Source organism: Cervus canadensis, chromosome 23 (genome assembly GCF_019320065.1).
Source record: "Cervus canadensis isolate Bull #8, Minnesota chromosome 23, ASM1932006v1, whole genome shotgun sequence".
Classification (NCBI taxonomy): Eukaryota; Metazoa; Chordata; class Mammalia; order Artiodactyla; family Cervidae; genus Cervus; species Cervus canadensis.
Genome location: NC_057408.1, coordinates 36,872,424 through 36,886,000, shown reverse-complemented (window position 1 = coordinate 36,886,000; position 13,577 = coordinate 36,872,424). Strand labels below are relative to the sequence as shown.

The 13,577-nt window shown below is 43.6% G+C and overlaps 1 protein-coding gene across 3 annotated transcripts in view; it reads left to right on the top strand.

Annotated features, from left to right (window-relative positions):
* Positions 1 to 2,877: 2,877 nt before the first annotated feature.
* GALNT1 (polypeptide N-acetylgalactosaminyltransferase 1) overlaps positions 2,878 to 13,577 on the top strand; it is a 118,792-nt gene continuing 108,092 nt past the window's right edge. Inside the window, exon 1 of one of the 3 annotated variants that reach the window (XM_043444351.1) lies at positions 2,878 to 2,896. The gene's annotated coding sequence lies outside the window, so the exon portion shown is untranslated. Of the gene's footprint in view, positions 2,897 to 3,625; positions 3,645 to 13,577 lie in introns of those variants that run through there. The other 2 variants (XM_043444352.1, XM_043444350.1) reach the window with 2 other exon arrangements.

The window sequence follows — 13,577 nt, the reverse complement described above, 5'->3', positions numbered from 1 at the left end:
CTACCCACTGCTGGGGTGGTGTTAGAGACCATATGAGGAGCCAACACTTTTACCCCAGACCAACTGACAAGTGACGAGCAAAAACAAACAAAATGACCAAACCTTATGGAAGTGTATTATGCTGTCTAAAACAAAATAATAATTAAAAAAAGGACTTACCTAGTGGTCCAGTGGTTAAGAACCTGCCTTCCAATGCAGGAGACATGGGTTTGATTCCTGGTCAGGGAAATAAGATCCCACGTGTCCCAAGGCAACTAAGTCTGAGTGCCACAACTACTGAGCCCACACACAAGATTCCACATGACATGACTAAGACCAGAAGCAGCCAAATAAATAAATAATAAGAATTTTTTTTTAAAATAGAAGGCTGTGGGCAACATGGAGGGCCCACAGTCCACGCTTAACTGGCAGAGATAAAAAAGAAAACATCAGTCTCAAACGGCCACATACTGTATAATTCTATTACATAACATCCTTGAATAAAAAAAAATTATAAATGGAAAACAGATTGTGGTTGCCAGGGGTTAGAGGGTGTGGGTGGGGGAGAGATGGGGGTGACTATGAAGGAAAAGTGTGAAGGAGATCTTTGTGGTGATAGAATAGTTCTGTACCTTGATTGTTAGAGAATCTGCACATGTGATAAAATGGCACCGAACCATACACATACATTGTACCAATGCCAATTTTCTGGTTTTGATATTTTGATATTTAAGTATAGTTATGAGTTTATAGCTTTTTAATAAGTTACTGTTATAAGAAGTGACCACTGGGGGGAATGGGTGAAGGGTATGAAGTATGTCTCTGTATGGTTTTTACAACTTCTTATGCATTCATAATTATTTCAAAATAAAAGGTTAAAAAAAGTTATACTCCAATTTTGATACTTATGATAGTCATTAACATTATAATCCAGATTTTTGCAGCTCTCTGCTTTTTGGGGACAATGTTGGGATTTATTGCATTTTCCTGCTTCTTTGAAAGTTACATAGGGCAGGTCATTTGATTTGACCATTGAAACACATATACAAAAATGACACTGGGAGAAGTGTTAGGAGACCTTGTGCAACTTGCCATGTGCCCTTCTACTGTCTCTACCAAAGACGAACCATGTGCTGTTCTGGACTCTTCTTCAGCCTGGGCTGATGTCCCCCACCCCCACCGCTACCCGCAAAGGACATGGAGTGCAGGCCGGAAAGGAACTGTGTAAGCTCCCAGCACTTGGGGCTTTTGGATGTAGACATCAATAAACTAACACAACAATTAGTCACCATTACTTGCCCATGCCCCTTACAAATGCTTCAAATGTACTGCTCTTATCACCAGATCCAAAGCAAGGCAACTAACTTCCCCACTGCTTATGATCCCCATTAATCCCCATTAATCCCTGCCTTCACCATGCTGACATATGCTTACTGCCTAACCTTACCCATGATCGCCACCCACTTGGCCACTTCCACTAAGTTTAATGTTTTTGAGGTTCCTCTGTGATGTATGTACCTTCCACGTATGTTCTATGTACCTTTCATTCTGTTTTATTGCTGAATAGCAATCACTGTAAACATATACCACACTTAGTGTATCCATTCACCAGTTGCTGGACATCTAGGCTCTTTCTACCTTTCGGGTATTGCGAACAATGCTCCTATGAAAGTTTATATACAACTTGCTATCTGAACATATTCTCAGGTTTTTTTTTCCACCTAGGAGTGGAATCACTGGGGGCATGTGGTACTCTTAGGTATAATTTTTAAAGAATCTTTTAAATCAACTTCCAAAGTGGCTGCACCATTTCACATACCCATCAGAAATGTAGATCAGGGTTCTAATTTCTCATCTCACCAACACTTGCTATTTTCAGTCTTATTACAGTCATTATAGTGGGTGTGAGGAGCTTTCTCATTGTGGTTCTGATTTGCATTTCCCTAGTGACTAATGATGTTGAACATCTTTTCAGGCTATAGTTGACCATTTAAATATTTTTTTTTGGTAAAATGCCTATTCCATTCTTTTGTCCATTTAAAATTGGATTATTAGTCTTATTGAGTTATAAGAGTTGTTTATATATTCTGAATACAAGTCTTTTAGCAGGTATACAATTTGCAACTCTTTTTTGCCTGAGATGGTTTTTTTTTTCCCCCTTAATACGGTTATTTTTAAAAAAGATACAAACTTCAAAGTGAAGTTTCCTTGTGGTACATTAACAGGCCAATCATGATTCACTTTGTTTCAAAATATTATGTAAGTACTTTTAAAAAGCAACTTTAAACTTTTATTTTAGACTACTTGGAAAATGTAGATAAGCACAAAATAGGATAGTAAAATTCCAGAGACAATCTTCGGTAACATTATTCGCTTCCAGCTTTTGGGTTCTTTCTGTGAACATACCTTTATTTAAAAAATAAAAAGTATAAACATGAGCTTCATCATTCCAACTCTTGGCTGGCAAGCAAGACTTTACAAAAACCTCTGAATGATTCAAGTAGAAAATTTATTATGTCTATGAGTGACAGAGGACCAGCCTGCGTCTTCTCTTAGATTAAGGGACAGCTAGGTACTGGAATTAGTGCCAAGGAAGAGTGGTTCCCAGGGCGGGCACAAGAGGAAGGGCCCCTCTCAGCACCACGCGGGGGACACTGCCCCAGTTACCCGCGTTGCGGGGGGCCGCGGCTGTTCAGTACCCCCCAAGGCCTGGCTGCCTCTTCCGGCTGTGCCGGTTGGGGGCCTCCCCTCTCACCGCCCACCCTAGGTCCAGAACCTCCTGCATCCCCGGCGCCGGCCTCAGAGCTCAGCACGGCCGGACCGAGGGGCCGCTGACCGTCCTCCCGCTCCAAGTCCTCCGCCGCCGCTCGCGGGTGAGGAGCAGCCCTGGGCTCGATGAGAGGATCTCGTCGGCGCGGTAAGGGCACCGTCCTTTGCTCCCACCCCGCGATCTGCTCGACGTGAAACGGCCCAAGTTGTGCTTCACTTGGGGCGGCGGCGGCGGCCCCTTTGTCCGTGCCCAGGTTCAAGTGGAGACCACCAGCCCGGACGGCACGGCCGAGCCCGTCGCAGCCCCAGCCTCTCGCCCGGGGACCCCTCGCTCCAGGGCTCGGGTTCCGCGCCTCCCCGCGCGTCGGGCCGGCAGGGGGCAGAGGCGCCGAGGAGCCGGAACCTCCAGGGCCCCGAGGGAAGCGCGGCGGCCCCGAGGTGGGCTCGCCGCAGGGGCGGGGGCGGCGCATCCGGGTGAGCGCGCGGCGCCCCCGCCTCCCCCGCGCAGCCGCACCGGCCGCCGCCGCCGCGAGCACGCCGCGCGCGCGGGGAGGACCGCGCCCAAGCGGCCTGCGCGGGTGGCCCTGCGGCCCCGGCCCGCCGCTCTGAGGCGGCCCCGAGCGAGCGGCAGCGGCGGCGGCATGCGGGGCGGCCCGGAGTAGCGCGCCGAGCCCGCGAGGCCCGGCGCGGAGGCGGGGGCGGGCGCGGCGGAGGCGGGGCCCGCGCCGGGCCCGCCCGCCCGCCGGGGGAGCCGCCGGCAGTGGCCGAGAAGGCGGCGCGGCGGACGGCGGCCCGAGAGTAGCGCCCGCGCTGCGGCCCGCGGGACCGCGCCGCGACCGCCGGGGCCGGCCCCGAGGAGCCCCCGCTGCCGCCGCCGCCGCCGCGCGCGGAGCGAGGTGAGTGTCCGCCCGCGCCCGGGCCGTCCCGGAGCCGCGGCCGCTGGCGCGGGGCGGGCGGCGGCGGAGGCGGAGAGGCCCGGCCGCGTCCGCGTCTCCCGTCCCTTTGTGGCCGGCGCGGCCGTGGCCGGGGCGAGGGCGCGCGAGGCGCGGGGTCCGGGTCGGGCACTCGGGGGCTGCTGGACACGCGGCGTCTCTGGTTGGCAGCTGCGGCGAGCAGCGAGTTTCCGTCCTAGTTTGACATTGAGTTGGGACCGTTTTTCTTTAGAAGACGGAAGTTTGTTTTATTGACCAAAAAATACAGCTAAATATGGCTCCTGGTTCGGTCCGGCGGTGTGGTACTTGGAGCCGCGGTGCCAGGCTGACCCTCGCCGGGCCGGCGCGACGGAGGCGGGGAGGACACGCGGGTGGCCGGAGGTGGGGGCTTCCCGGCCCTCTATCCGCGAAGAGGACCCGGCCCTGAATTAGCAAATATCTGTGGATGGGAAGTAGCGGGCTTTAGGTAATGTGGCAGCACTTCCTGGAAGAATGAATGAATGAAATGTCATTTACTCATCCATAATCAATACAATGCCCGTTTAAAGATTTGCCAGGAATTGTGATGATTTGCAATGTCATTGCCTCTCTTACCTGGTCAACCTTGCTACGTGAAGGTCCCCCCTCCTCCGAACTTATGACCTTGGCCTCATTCACAGAGCCACTCAGCTAACCAAGCGGTCTTGGCATTTTCTGGCAAGTGTGGGCAATGGTCAGGGTAGTCTTGGTGATTGTGAAGTATTTCTGGAGGGCAGAGACGATACTTTATGCTTAATACAATGACCTGTAACAATTCTTGTCAAGAACCCTGAGAGGCTAGAGGTGGGGTGGGGGTGTATTTTGTCCTCCTTTCACAAATGAAGAAGTTGAGCCCCTGAGAGATTGTAACTTTCCAGGTCACAAGCTAAAGCAGGAAAGCTGGAATTCACAACATCACATCTGTGTCTAGACCTAGATTGGCTCTTAATGGTAGCCACTAACCACATGTGGCTATTTAAATTAATAAAAATTGAAGTTTTGAAAAATCACTAGCCACGTTACAAGTGTTCAGTAGCCACGTGTGACTAGTGGCTACTGTTGAACTTGTCTAAGACCATTTATCCATTTGTGTATTCAGTAAATATTTATTGAGTGCTATCGTGTATAAGGCACAGTTTTAAGTCTTGGGTATACTGTGGTGAATAAGAGGCAAAATGTCCTTGGCTTTATGGAGCTTGCATTTTACTTGATAGTTTGAGGGATGTTTTCCGTGGTACCTTCACTGCTTTGCTAATTCGGTATGGTTTGTGATCCAGCAGCATCTCTGTCATCTAAGAGTTTGGAAGAAATGCCGACTCTCGGGTCACAAACCACGTCAGCTGAATGAGTTTCTGTTAAAGTGATTTAGCAGGTCACAGGTGATACAGATATCAGATCTCAAGTGATTTAATTTCACACTGAAGGCCTTATTCAGAACACCAGTGATAACTGGGTTTAGCAATTGTCCTGATGGATTGTTTGGTAGGACCCTTAAGCCAACTTTGAAAGGCTTGGGAACACTCATCATTTACATAGATACTTGTTAAATGCCTGGCTTCTGCAGCAGAGAGTCAGCTTTTATGAGAGCAGAGAGGGTGTCTTCCGTTTCTGTGTCTTTTCCAGGCGTATATTCCCAAAGGCTTTACAGTGCCTGGTAAACAGTAGGCACTCAATAAATGCTTGTTGCATATATTAATGAGCCTATTCAGAAGTCAAAACTAGTTAATTCCAAGCAGTTTCAGGCCAAGTAATTTTCAGGGCATCAGGTAAGGGCATAGCACCAGAAGCAAAATGAAGGTGGATCTACATGTAGCTTTTCAGCTCTAAGCCCCTAGCTACCCTGACCTAAGTTTCATTTCCTGATTCACTTGCATGCCCCATCTCTTTCTCTTTTTAATAATATAAAATAGTATTTATAAATCTGAATCTTCATTGTATGTTAATACCATGTATATACGCACATGTGCGTGTGTGTATATATATATATATATGTGTATGTATATATATATATATGTATCTTTTGTTTTTAAACTAAATTCCAGACTGTATTTGGATTTCTCCAGTTTTTCCATTAATGCCCTCTTTCTGTTCCAGGCTCCAGTCCACGGCACCACATTGCATTTAAAGTCATGTCTGCTCAGTCTTTGGTCTGTGGCCGTTTCTCAGTTTTTCTTGTTTTGTGTAACCTTGGTAGCTTGGAGGAGTACGGTCCTGGCTGTCTTCAGTGGACAGCTTTCCATGGACCAGATAGGATCATCAATTCTGGGCAAACCCTCTCATATTCAGGAAAGTAAGGCCATGACAGGAACAGCTCCTACTGGTGTGTTTGTGTAATATATGAATCTGTTCTGCTTCTGTAACAACTTGTAACTGTAGTACTCGGTTTTCAGTAGCAGACTCGGGATAGGTTCTTAATTGGTTGAGATTCAAAAGAGTGTTTACAGCATTGCATATGAACCCCTGTTTTAAAATATACTGTTTTTATTTTTATGATGGGTTGAGAACTGGGCTGAGGTGGAGTAAGGAAAAAGGAGGGATGAGCTGAAAGAGGTAGCTGGTCAGAGAGGGACCAAGCTGCATGGAGTAACAGACAATGGAGGAAGGAAGACAGGCAGCTGCGTAGAAGAGGACTGGGAGTGAGCACCTACTGTCTGTTCACTGACTCAGTTCACGTGTACTGGGCAGTTACTGTGTATCATCAGATCCAGTGCTGCTAGGTACTCAAGATGACGAGTGAGACAGCATTAGATTGTCGTGCAGATAAATACATGATAATTACAGTTTGTGCTGGGTGCTAGAAAGAAAAGGTGAAGGGTGCTGGAGAGACAGGAGGGGGGTGGGTGGAGCTGCCGCTTTTGGTTGGCTCGGTTGGTGAAGAAGTCTTCTTTCAGTAAGTGACATTTGCATCCCTCGCTCTGGCTTTTGGGGGCCTTTCATTGTTACCCCACACTGCTTATTCCATCTTTGTTGTTATTTCACAACGCACACGTGTCCCTTTCTCCATAGGTACTGTGCTTATTTTTAGCTCCGCATCTTTATATGTGATTTCTTCTTCCTAGGGTGTCCCCCTGTCCACTTCCACTTGTGGAAGTGCTGTCTCTTGTTCAAGAATTTGCTCAAATCCCATCTCCTTTATGAAGTCTTTCACTGTTGATCTATGCCTGTGTTTGTCTTGCTGCTTGAGTGTATGGTGCTTGAGGGTAGGCATAGTGTTTTACATATATAACTATGCATCCCCAGTCGACCACAAAGCCAAGGTTGATAAGGGGTTGTTACAAAGGTAGACCTACTCTGAAGTGTTGACATTTGGGTAATGAATGTTAGAGCAGTGAGTGAAGGTCCAGTTTTGGGCTTTTTTAAATTAAACTTGTTTTTATGGGGCATAGTTGCAGATCCACATGCATTTACAAGAAATAATCTGGAAAGATCCCATGTACCCTTTACCCAGTTGCTCCCAGTGGTATCATGTAACGCTGTAGTGCAGTATCAGCCACTAGGACAGTGTCACTGAAGCAGTCAAGATAGAGAACATTTCCACACCGCATGGTTTCTGCATGTGGTTCTTTTATAACCATTCCCTCTTCGCTCCCAGCTCTATCTACTTCTTAAGTCCTGGCAATCACTAATCTGTTCCCCATTTCTATAATTTTGTCATTTCAAAAATGTTTTATACATGGAATCATATAGTAAGTACCTTTTGGAATTCGCCTCTCCCCTTTTCCTCCCAGCATAATTCTCTGGAGACTGAGAGAGGGGCTGTGTATATCAGTAGTTGCTTCTTTTTTATTGCTGAGTACTACTTCATAATGTGGATCTGCTTTTATGGTTCTTATAACCATTTTCCTGTTGAAGGGCCTCTTGTTATTTCCAGTTTGGGCTATTGTAGCAATGTTGGTTGAAAAGACAACATTTTCCACCATGGAATTGTTTTTTTTCACTGTAAAAAAAATCAGTTGAGTATATGTGTATGAGTCTGTTTCTAGGTTCTTTATTCTGTTCTATTGATCTGTGTGTTTATCCCTCCTCTAGTATTATAGTCTTGGTTACTATGGGATATAATAAGTCTTAAGTAGGTGTAGAATGATTCCTCCCACTTCAGTCTTCTTTTTCAAAATTGTATTAGCTTTTCATTCCTTTGCCTATCCATATGAATTGTAGAATAATCTTGTTTATATTTACAAAAAAATCTTATTGGAATTTTGATAGGAATTAGACCTGTATATCATTTGGGGGAAAACTGATGTCTTACCATGTTGTCTCTTCTAATCTATGAATGTGGTATGTCTCTCCATTTATTTAGATCTTTGATTTCTTTAATCAGCATTGTGTAGTTTTGTCTTACAAGTCTATGTTTTGTTAAATTTTGTTGGGTTTTTGTTAGACTTATATATAAGTATTTGTTTTGAGCAACTGCTGTTTAAAATTTTGGGGGATCCATGTGTTCATTGCTAGTATAGAGAAGTATTATTAAAACTTTCTTATGTTGATCTTGTATGCTGCAGCCTTGCCAAACCCATTTATTAGTTTAGGAGTTTTTTGGTAGATTCCTTGAGATTTTCTAAATAGACAACCTTGTCATGTCTACATAGGGACAGTTTTATTTCTTCATTTTCCATCTGTATGCTGTTTATTTCCTTCTCTTATTGATACTGGCTAGAACTTCCAGTACTGTGTTTAAGAAGAATAGTAAGAGAAGACGTCTTTGCCTTGTCCCAGATCTTAGGGAAAAAGCATTCAGTCTTTCACTACGTTTTGGGTCAATCTCAGGCAGTTCGTAGTGACGCCATTGGCTGGAAATGACCGAGGGCATTCACCTGGGCCTCCGGTGAGCCCCCACCCAGACTTCTCCCCTTTTGGAGCCAGTGTTGTGTCTGGACTGGCCCTGGTGGTTCTTACCATGATTGTAAGAGATGCCTCAGTGATAGCCATCAGGGAACTTGGAAAAGGAAAGGTTTGTTACTTACAGGACCTGGAGGAGGGTGCCTGGCACGCCTGAGGCCTCACAGTGCGATTGTGGGTAGAGAGTGCTGATTGGGCTTCTGCTTTCACTGTGGCTGATGGTGAGGTTCCTGGGGTTGTGGGTTCTCTGTTGGTGAATGTAAAATGTAAGAGCAAGAGTTAGGACACAGGAAGGGAAAAGTAAACTGTCAAATGGTCAGTTACTAATCTACAGAGCTCTCTTGAAAAAACCAAATTTTATGTGTGAGGTGGCCTGGCTCTTTATATTGTATATCTGGCAGTGTGTTTATTCAAGATGGATGTCTTCAGATGCCATCAGAAGCTTAATGCTAGGCATTTATATTGTATAACCAAAAAAGCTGATTGTTGGGCATTTATGCTACATACTGGTTAGTGTTAACTGTAGGGTTTTTGTAGATGCTCTTCATCACGTTGAGGAAGTTCCCTTTTTTTAAAATTTTATTTTTTATTTATTTTATTTATTTATTTTTCATTTGTTTTTATTAGTTGGAGGCTAATTACAATATTGTAGTGGTTTTTGCCATACATTAACATGAATCAGCCATGGATTTACATGTATTCCCCATCCCGATCCCCCCTCCCACCTCCCTCTCCACCCGATCCCTCTGGGTCTTCCCAGTGCACCAGCCCCGAGCACTTGTCTCATGCATCCAACCTGGGCTGGTGATCTGTTTCACCCTTGATAATTCCCTTTTATTCCTGTCTTTCTGAGAGTTTTTATCATGAATGGGTGTTGAATTTCGTTAAGTGCTTTTTGTGCATTGATTTTTATGGTCATGTAATTTTTCTTCTTTAGCCTGTTGATATGATGGATTATTTTGATTGGTTTTTAATTGAGCCAGCCTTGCATTCCTGGGATAAATCCCACTTAGTTTTTTATCTCTTTTATATGTTGTTGAATTCTAGTTACTAATAATTTGTAAAGGACTTTTTGGATTTATGTTCTTGGGGGCTTTTAGCACTATAAATTTTCCTCTAAGCACTGTTTTAGTTGTGTCTCTTGAATTTTGTTATGTTGTGTTTTTTTGTTTTCTCTCAGTTTAATGAATGTATTTATTTCCCTTGAAACTTCTTTGACCCATGGATTATTTAGAAGTGTGTTGTTTAGCTTCCAGGTGTTTGGAGATCTTACTATTATCTTTCTGGTTTTGGCTTCTACTTTGATCCTTTTGTGGTTGGAGAACAAACTGTATGTTTCAGTTCTTTTAATTTTGTTTTGGTTTGTTTTATGACTCAAAGTATGCTCCATCTTGGTATATGTTCTGTGGACACTTGACTAGAATGTTTTTTCTGCTGTTGGAGTGTTTTATAAGTGTTCATTAGATCCTGTTGGTTAATGGTGTTGAGTTCTTCTGTACCTTCCTGCTTAAGTGTTCTGTCAACTCTTGAGAGAGGGGTACTGAAGTCTCCAACTATATTTTTGGATTTGTCTGTTTCTTTTTTAATTTTTAATGTTGACCATTTTTAAAGTGTGTATTGAATTTGTTGCAATGTTGCTTCTGTTTTATGTTTTGGTCTTTTGGCTCCTAGGGATGTGGGATCTTTGCTCTCTTAACAAGGATTGAACCTGCACCCTCTGCATTGGAAGGTAAAGTCTTAACTGTCGGACTGCCAGGGAAGTCCCTTGTCTGTTTCTCCTTTTCGGTTACATCCGTTTTTAGCTTTACATATTCTGCAGTTCTCTGGTGCACACACATTTAGGGTGGCTGTGTTTTCTTGGTGGCTTTACCCTTTCTGTCACTGCATGATGTCCTTCTCTGTCTCTAGTAATTCTCTTTGCTCCAAATTCTACTTTGATATTAATATAGCCACTACTTTTCTTTTTTCCTTCTTTGATTGCTTTCCTTTTATTGTTTGGATGATATATCCTTTTCCATTCGTTTACTTTCAACCTGCCTAAACTGTTTTGTTTGAATTGTGTCCTGTAGACAGCGTATAGTAGGGTTGTTTTTCTTTAACTGATGTTAGCAATCTTTGTCTTTTTCATTGAGGTATTTAGACCGTTTATATTGAATGTAATTCTTGATGTTAGAACTTAAGTCTGACATTTTAACTTTCTGTTTATTCTCTCCATTTTTTTGATTTTGCTCTGCCCCCAGCTTCCTGTGGATTACTTGAACTTATTGTTTTTTTTTTCCTTTTTAGAATTCCATTTTAATTTGTCTATACTGTTTTTGTGGAGAAGGAAATGGCAACCCATTCCAGTATTCTTGCCTAGGAAATCCCGTAGACAGAGGAGCCTGGTAGGCTACAGTTCATGGAGTCACAAAGAGTCGGACACAGCTGAGCACGTGCACACACACACATACTGTTTTTTTGAGTGTATTTCTTTGTACATTTTTTTAATTAAAAATGTTTTTACTGGTGTATTTTTTCTAAGTATTACATATTTTTCTAAGTATTATATATATGTAGCTAATCATTGTCTACTGGTGTCATCATTGTACCTGTTCAAATGTAGCACGGAACTCATACTTCCCTGTACCTCCCTTTATCCTCCCTCATTTTAATATGATTGTATATATTTCTTCTAAAAACATTTATAAGCACCCTACACACTGTTATAGTTTTTGCTTTTACAAACATAAATGAGTAAACTCAAGGGAAGAAGGGAAGCCTGTTTTTTTATATTTTTGCATATTGTGTTTTTTCCTGATGTCTCAAGATTCCTTCCCTTATTATTTATTTCTTTTTTGAGCACTTCTTTAGCCTTTCTTAAGGGTATGTCTGCTGGTGACAGACTTTCTTAGTTTTTCTTCGTTTGAGGATGACTTGATTTTGCTCTTCATTCCTGAAGGATATTTTCTTTGGGTATAGGACTATGTGTTGTGGTTTTTTTTTAATTTTTATTTATTTATTTTTGGCTGTGCTGGGTCTTTGTTGCTGTGTGGGCTTCTCTCTAGTTGCAGAGATCGGGACTACTCTGTAGTTGGGGTGCACGGGCTTCTCATTGTGGTGGCTCCTCTCTGTTGCGGAGCATGGCCTCTAGGGCATGCGGGCTTCAGTGGTTGTGGCACATGGGCTCAGCAGTTTTTCGCTCTAGAGCACAGGCTCAGTAGTTGTGGCACACGGGCTTTAGTTGCTGCACAGCATGTGGGATCTTCCCAGATCAGGATGGAACCTGTGACTCCTGTGTTGGCAGGTGGATTCTTTACCACTGAGCCACCAGGGAAGCCCAGGATTCCGTGTTGGTCTTTTCTTTCAGCACTTAAAAGCTATTGTACCATTTACCTCTGGCTTCTATGGTTTCTTCTTTCCTTTTCTTCTTCTAAATTATAGCCTTTTTTATTCTACCGTTTTCTTGTTTTTGTTTTGTTTGGCTGTACCATGCAGCACGGGATCCTAGCTCCCTGACCAGGGATCGAACCCATGTCCCCTGCACTGGAAGCATGGAGTCTTAACCACTGGACCACCAGGGAAGCTGCATGGCCTCCATGGTTCCTAATGAGAAACCTGCTGTTTGCAGGTTTTTCCTCTGTATTTAAGTTATCATTTATCTCTCACCATCCTCAGGACTTTTTCTTTACTTCTAGTTTTCATTTTAATTGCAGTAAATATTGGTTTGGATTCCTTTGGGTTTATCCTGTTTGCATTCACTCAACTCCCTGAACCTGTAGGTTTATGTCTTTTGCCAAATTCGGTAAGTTTTTGCTATTATTTCTTTTCTTTTTTAAAAAATATTTATTTGCTTATTTGGCTTTACCAGGTCTTAGTTGCAGCTCTTGGGATCTTAAATCTTGATTGCAGCATGCAGGATCTTTTTTTTTTTTAAGTTGTGGCCTGTGGGATCTAGTTCCCTGACCAGGGATTGAAACCAGGCCCCCTGCATTGGGAGCTCAGAGTTTTAACCACTGGACCACCAGGGAAGTCCAGCCATTATTTGAGTGCTTTTTCAGCCCACTCTCTTCTCTCTCTTCTCAACTCTTACTTACTTAGATGTTAGATCTTTTCTTATGGTCCCACAGGTTCCTAAGGCTGGCACTTCTTCTCTGGTTTCTTTCTACTGTTCAGATTGAGTAATATCTGTTGCTGTATCTTCCAGTTTTGTCCCTTCCATTCTGCTATTGAGTTCATCAACTTTTTATTTCAGTATTTCTCAGCTCTAAAATTTCCATTTTGTTCTTATTTGTATCTCTTCTTTCTTTGTTGAGGTTATTTATTTGTTTTATTTATTTTAAATTTCCAGCATGCTTGAAATTTCTTGTTGAAGCATTTCTGTCATAGCTGCATTATAATCATTCTTAGATAATCCTGCTGTCTCTGTCATTTTAGTGTTGGTGTCTGCTGATGTCTTTTTCATTTAGTTTGAGGTCCTCCTGGCTTTTGGTATTGCGAGTGATTTTTCTTTTCTTTTTTTTTTTTTTAAATTAAAACCTGGATATTTTCACAATATGGTATGAAATTCTAGATCTTATTTAAGCCTTTGTTTTAGCTGGCTCTTTTTTTTTTTTTTTTGATACCTCTCCATCAGGGGTAGGGGGTACCATGGGGTGCTGCCTTGTTACTGCTAGGGATAATAGAAGTACAGGCTCCCCACCTGACTCCCCTTGACCTAAGAAGCAGAGTGTTCTGTTATGGCCAGGTGGGGTTAGAGGTCCAGGATTCTCAGGGAACATGGTGTGGAAGGGTGCCTTGTTACCAGCTGACATAGATGAAAGCCTGGGCTCTCTACTTGGCCTTCTCAGCACCACTCCATTGTGGAGGGGTTTGGGGTGCCTCGTTACAGCTTGGTGAGTATATGGAAGTCTGAGCTTGTTGTACCTTACCTTTGTTGGCCTGGGTGGGCCACAGTTTTTTCTATGATGTTTGTCTGGAGTAGAGTGATTTTCTTTTTCCCCCTAGAGTTTTCTGTCTTGCCAGGATGTCCCGTTTCTGGTCCTTTGGCTAGAGAGAGCAGGC